General features: G+C 42.2%; 2 pseudogenes; both read right to left on the bottom strand.

The window, feature by feature from the left end:
• Nucleotides 1–428: 428 nt before the first annotated feature.
• On the bottom strand, nt 429–4,080 carry LOC111815844 (annotated as a pseudogene).
• A 506-nt stretch (nt 4,081–4,586) lies between these two features.
• Nucleotides 4,587–5,651, bottom strand: LOC101569025 (annotated as a pseudogene).
• Between the last annotated feature and the right edge of the window lie 130 nt (nt 5,652–5,781).

Raw genomic sequence — 5,781 nt, 5'->3', positions numbered from 1 at the left:
CATTTTCAGTGATCAACATCTGCATCCTCAAGCTGTCCAGCCACTGTTGGTATGGTGTCTATCCCCAGCCACGGGGCCTGCCCATTAATTCAGGAGTTTAAGTGCCTGCTGAAACAAAGCAGTCAGGCTCAGGATGCTGTGGTTCAATCCCCTCATCCTCAAGCCAAACCAGACCTGCCCTGAAGGCATCCTGAGCAGCCCCCGATAAAACAAAAAAAAAAAGAAAATGCCCCAGCCACCTTCATGACGTATGAATGAATTTTTTTTTTTTTTTTTTTTTTTTTTTTTTTTAGTACAGGGTCTACAGGGTCTCACTCCACAGATTGGATTTGTAGTGATCCTCCTGTTTTCAGTCTCCCAAGTGCTTGGATTACAGGTGTGCACCATCATGCGCAGTCTCAATCACATCTCAGCGTCTACTGAGCTAGCTATCTGGCTGGCCCTTGCATGACTGAATCTTCCGTCTGGACACCAGCCATGTTAAAGTGGCTAGTCGGAGACTGAGAAAGCATTCTTTGTCCTCTCCAATGTGGCTTGCCTGCCTGCTGTTAAATGGGGCATAACCCTTGAAGGTTTAAGTGTGCAGCTATCCCCCGTCCTTGCTCAGGTACTTCCATATCGTACTCTTCTCCCTCTTTGTTGTTGTTGTTGAGACAGGGTCTTGCTCTGCAGTTCAGGCTGGCCTGGAGCTCACTTTGGAGCCCAGGCTGGCTTTGAACTTGCAGTGATCCTCCTATGTCAGCCTCCCAAGTGCTGGGATTACAGGCTTGCACCACCACACCCAGCAAACCTTCTCCATTTTAACCATCTGTCTTAGTTATTTTCTCTTGCTGAGACAAAATACTTGACACCCAACATTAAGGAGGGAAAGGTTTATTTAGTTCACAGTTTGCAGAGAGGTCAGTGAATAATCAGTTGGCTCCAAGACAGAGTGGCACATGGCAGAGGGCAGCAATTCTTGGCAGCAGAAAACAGCAAAAGCAACAAGAGCAAAAGAGAGAGCAGACCTCCCTTTTCTTACAGTGCATGCAAGCTACCCACGTTAGGGCAAGTATAACACTCACACCCCCAATCCTAGCACTAGACAATGAATCCATCACATACTCTAGATTTAGCTGCCTATAAAAGGCCTACCACCATCATGACTACATTAACTTTGGGAGGTCAACCAGACACAAACTAGAACATCATCTCAGTTCTTATCCTTAAGGTCTGGATGCAATGGCTGGCTGCCACATACTGCAGTGAATGTTGCCTCCAGTGCAGATTCATCGCTCAGCACAAACCTAAATTCAGTAAGAGGTTCGACATCATCACCACTGTCTTCCTATTCTGCATCAGCAAGAGATTCTCTTCTTCTTCAAGTTTAGGATTCACCATCATATGCAAATGCTCTTGTGCATAGGCCTATAGATCCCTGGACACAGCATGTGAACTACTGGTGGGGAATTCCAATCAGAATGTTAATCCTTTTTTTTTTTTTCTAAATTTTATTTGTGTGTGTGTGTGTGTGTGTGTGTGTGTGTGTGTGTGTGTGTGTGCATGGCCAGCTCAGTCCACCAGGGGGTGGGGCTGGCTGGCATGTGGTGCTGGGGGATTGAACCGCAGTCCCTGTGCTTTGCTAAGCTTGTTCTAAGTAGGTGCTTTAGACCACTGAGCCATCTCACCAGCCAGAATGTTAATCCTGAACCATCTAAGCAAGACAGGTGACTCTCCACAATGTAAAGGGTGCCAGTGCCTAGGCCCTTCCGTTCACACAGCCTAGGTATCTACCTGCTGCTCCCCAAGCCCCTGCTCCGGCCCTGGTGGCAGAACTCTTGTGAGTATGTTTATCATCTAACTTTTCAAATAGGTTAAAAATCCAGCCTTTAGTATATTAGATACAAACTGCTATCCTCCAGAAATCCTCTAGAACCTCATGCCAAGAATTAAAAATGTGTACTTCATTACTTTGGAAATTTGTGTTTTTCAGACAATTCTTTATTCAAGTGAAAATTTGACTGAAAGATCAAAAACAAAACAGAAAAACAATGCCTGTAAACACAGCACTCAGGAAGCTGAGGCAGGAAGATCACTCAAGTTCAAGGCCAGCCTGAACTACATAGCAAAAGCCTTTCTCAGATAGAGAGAGAGAGAAAGAGAGAGAGAGAGAGAGAGAGAGAGAGAGAGAGAGAGAGAGAGAGAGAGAAGACTGGGCATGGTAGTACATGTTAATGGATAGTCCCAGCTATCCAACAAGCCAAGGGAAGAGGCTTGCTTGAGGCCCAGAGTTTGGGACTAGCCTGAACAACAGTGAGATTCCCATCTCATAAATATCCACCAGCCAGTTGTGGTGGTGCATGCCTGCAATGCTCACACTCCAGAAGCTAAGGCAGGAAGTTCAAGACCAGCCTGGATACAAAGTGAGCACAAGGCCAGCCTGACCTGCATAGTGAGGCCCTGTCTCAAAAAGAAAAAAAAAATCCACAACATATAAATACAAAATTCCATAGAAGACAGTTTCTTACATTTGGACTTCTCCAAATTTGCAAAGATTATAATTAATCAAAAATCTACAAGCATAGTATTTGAGCATGTCATACCTCTTGAGATATAACTGTTTACAAAGTAGACAATATTACTAGGTAGACCAGTATCACTAGTTAATAGAAGTATTTAATGTGTATTTAAAAAACTTAACTTTTGAAGATGCTATAAAACTGAAGTGATAAATCACACATTCTTTTGTTCATGCTTAGAATTAGATTTTTAGAGTTTTGCTTGCTATATGGTGGATGTCTCAGTGGCAGTCTTTCTTTTTTCTTTCTTTCTTTCTTTCTTTCTTTCTTTCTTTCTTTCTTTCTTTCTTTCTTTCTTTCTTTCTTACTGGGAAAAAAGTACATATTTAGAATTCTTTGGCCAGGGAGAGAGCTCAGTAGAATAAGTGCTTGCCTGGCAAGCACAAGGTTCTGAGTTCAATCCCTGGTACCGCAAAAAAAAAAAAAAAAAAAAAAAAAAAAAAGAATTATCCAGCTGGACTTAGTTTGGGTGATCCCAATTTTGTTGGCAACATCCAATGCATCACAATCGGGAGCCAGTTGAACATATGCCTTCTTTTCTCCATCAGGCCTGATTAGAGTATTGACCTTGGCAACATCAATGTCATAGAGCTTCTTGACAGCTTGTTTGATTTGGTGCTTATTGGCTTTGACATCCACAATGAACACGAGTGAATTGTTGTCCTCCATTTTTTCATGGCTGACTGTGTGGTCAGGGAGAATTTGATGATGGCATAGTGCTCAAGCTTGTTTCTCCTGGGGGTGCTCTTCCATGGGTTTTTGGGCTACCTCTGGAGTTGCAGTGTCTTGGGACGGCAGAAGGTGGGTAACGTTTGTATCTTCTTTTTGTGGCTGTGGATGCCTTTCAGCAAGGTCTTCTTGGCCTTCAAAGCTTTTGCTTTGGCTTCAGCTTTAGGAGAGGCAGGGGCTTCCTTCTTCACCTTTGGCTCCATCTTGGTAAAAAGACTCTCTTAATCAGCAGTATTTCATAGACATAATCCTCGACATTTAGTTGGTCACTAACACTGAGGTAGAAATGTGCGTAAGATGATGTGTTAGTAGCACTGTTATTGACTCTTCAGATACACTCTATGACTACAGTGATCAATCCACATCAATTGCACTGTGCCTTTCACTAATTTTCCTTAATAATAAGTGGGTTATAATTTTTTTTCTTTTTTTTGCGGAACTGGGGATTGAACTCAGGCCCTTGTGCTTGCTAAGGAAGCACTTATTCCACTGAGCCATCTCCCCTGCCCACATATTGTTATGTAATTTACTGAAAATCCAGAGGTAGGGGATTTCTGAAAAAGATTCCTCATTCTGAACAAGAACTAAAAGATGTATTCCCTCCCTTCCTCTAGCTAATGTATCCAGATATGATGTGTGGAATTGCTACTGTTCTGTACCATGACAAATCTCAAGGGTAAAAAGTATAGACTGAAGGAGTTAGAGAGGTAAAATGGAAAACACAAAGCTTCTTAACATAAAACTCACTAAGTCAATCACTCACATTACCACTGAACTTCCTGAGGTAAGACATTTGTTTATTTTTTATTTATTTTTTTATATTTAGTACAGGGTCTATAGCGTCTCACTACACAGATCGGATTTGTAGTGATCCTCCTGTTTTCAGCCTGCCAAGCACTGGGATCACAGGCACATGCCACCATACCCAGTCTCAGTTGCCTTCTCAATGCACCCCCGGTCCCTGTGCCTACCTAAGCAGGCACGTTAGTCCATTGAGCTATCTGGCCAGTCCTTATGTAAGATATTTATGTATAAAGAATTTTTAAGGGGCCAGGGAGATAGCTCAGTAGAATAAGCACTTGCCTGAGTTCAATCTCCAGTACCCCCGCCCAAAAAAAAGAATTAAAAAAAATTTTTTTGAGACAGGGTCTTGCTATGTAGCTCAGGTTGGCCTTGAGCTCACTTTGTAGCTCAGGATGGTCTCAAACTTTTAAGAATCCTCCTGCCTCAAGCTCCTGAATGCTGGGATTACTGGCCTGCACCACCACACCCTGCACCTGTTCCAGCATTTTGAGGGAATGCAAATTCCACAAAGTCATCAATGAGAACAGGCCATGTTTCTTCTTCATCATAACTAGATATATCATCTGCAATCAGTGTATTGAAGTCTAAAAGAAGATTCCAAGTAATTTTTGGTATTGATCATTTATGACGTTCCAACAAAAATTCATTTCATAAGTCTAAGAATTTAATTTTTTTCTTTGATACAGAGTCATGCTATGCAGTTCAGACTCATAGTGATCCTCCTGCTTCAGCCTACCAAGTGCTGGGATTACAGGTGTGGGCCACCATGCCCAGCTTCTAGCTAATTCTTTTTGTCCTGGATTCCTTGAAAAATTAAAAGCAAACTGGTAAAAATTCTTAAATCATCCTGGTTCTCTCAATTCTTGTTCCATCTTCGGTATCTGAGGCTTTATCTTTTCTGTGCAGTCACATCCTAAGTGATTTTTTTTTTTTTTTAATGTGTTTAGTATTGGGTCGACAGGGTCTCACTACACAGATCTGACTCATAGTGATCCTCCTGTTTGCAGCCTCCCAAGTTCTGGGATTACCAGCAAGCCACCACGCCCAATTTCAGTTGCTGTCCAAGTGAGCCCTGGGTGTGGCAGCACAGCACTCCCAGGATCTAACCTGGTCCCTTCCTCTGCTTAAGCAGGTGCTTTAATCTGCTGAACTACCTGGACAGCCCAACATCCTAATTCTTCCATGCCATCCACGAACTCTGGCTTGGAGAATTCACACTGTGTGGTTGCTCTGAACTTCCACGTAATGATCACAACACTAATGCTGGCTTCATCGAGTGCCAGGTCAACACAGAATTGCTTTGTAGCATCTATTCCAATTTTAGTTTCATCTTGAGGATCTTTGTATCTATCATATAGTTGTTCTAGCTTCTTCCTGTCCAATAATCTTTTTACACTCTCTTGTATATAAAGTTCAGGATGTTGGAAAAAGTTATCTGTTACAACATCTAACTTCCAGTCATTTTGAGAAAGACAATTTACAGCAGTTTTTTTCATGAGATTGTGTGAAGATCACAAACTGTCAAACTTTATCCTTGTGCAATGATTTCAACTCATTCATGTTGGTGTCCTCCAGGCCTTTCCCTCCTCCAGCTCTGCGGCAAATGCTCATCCTTTTTTTCTTTTTCTTTTCTTTCTTTCTTTCTTTCTTTCTTTCTTTCTTTCTTTCTTTCTTTCTTTCTTTCTCTTTC

Source organism: Octodon degus, unplaced genomic scaffold (genome assembly GCF_000260255.1).
Source record: "Octodon degus isolate 3935 unplaced genomic scaffold, OctDeg1.0 scaffold00022, whole genome shotgun sequence".
NCBI classification, from domain to species: domain Eukaryota; kingdom Metazoa; phylum Chordata; class Mammalia; order Rodentia; family Octodontidae; genus Octodon; species Octodon degus.
This window is presented reverse-complemented; position numbering and strand designations above follow the sequence as displayed.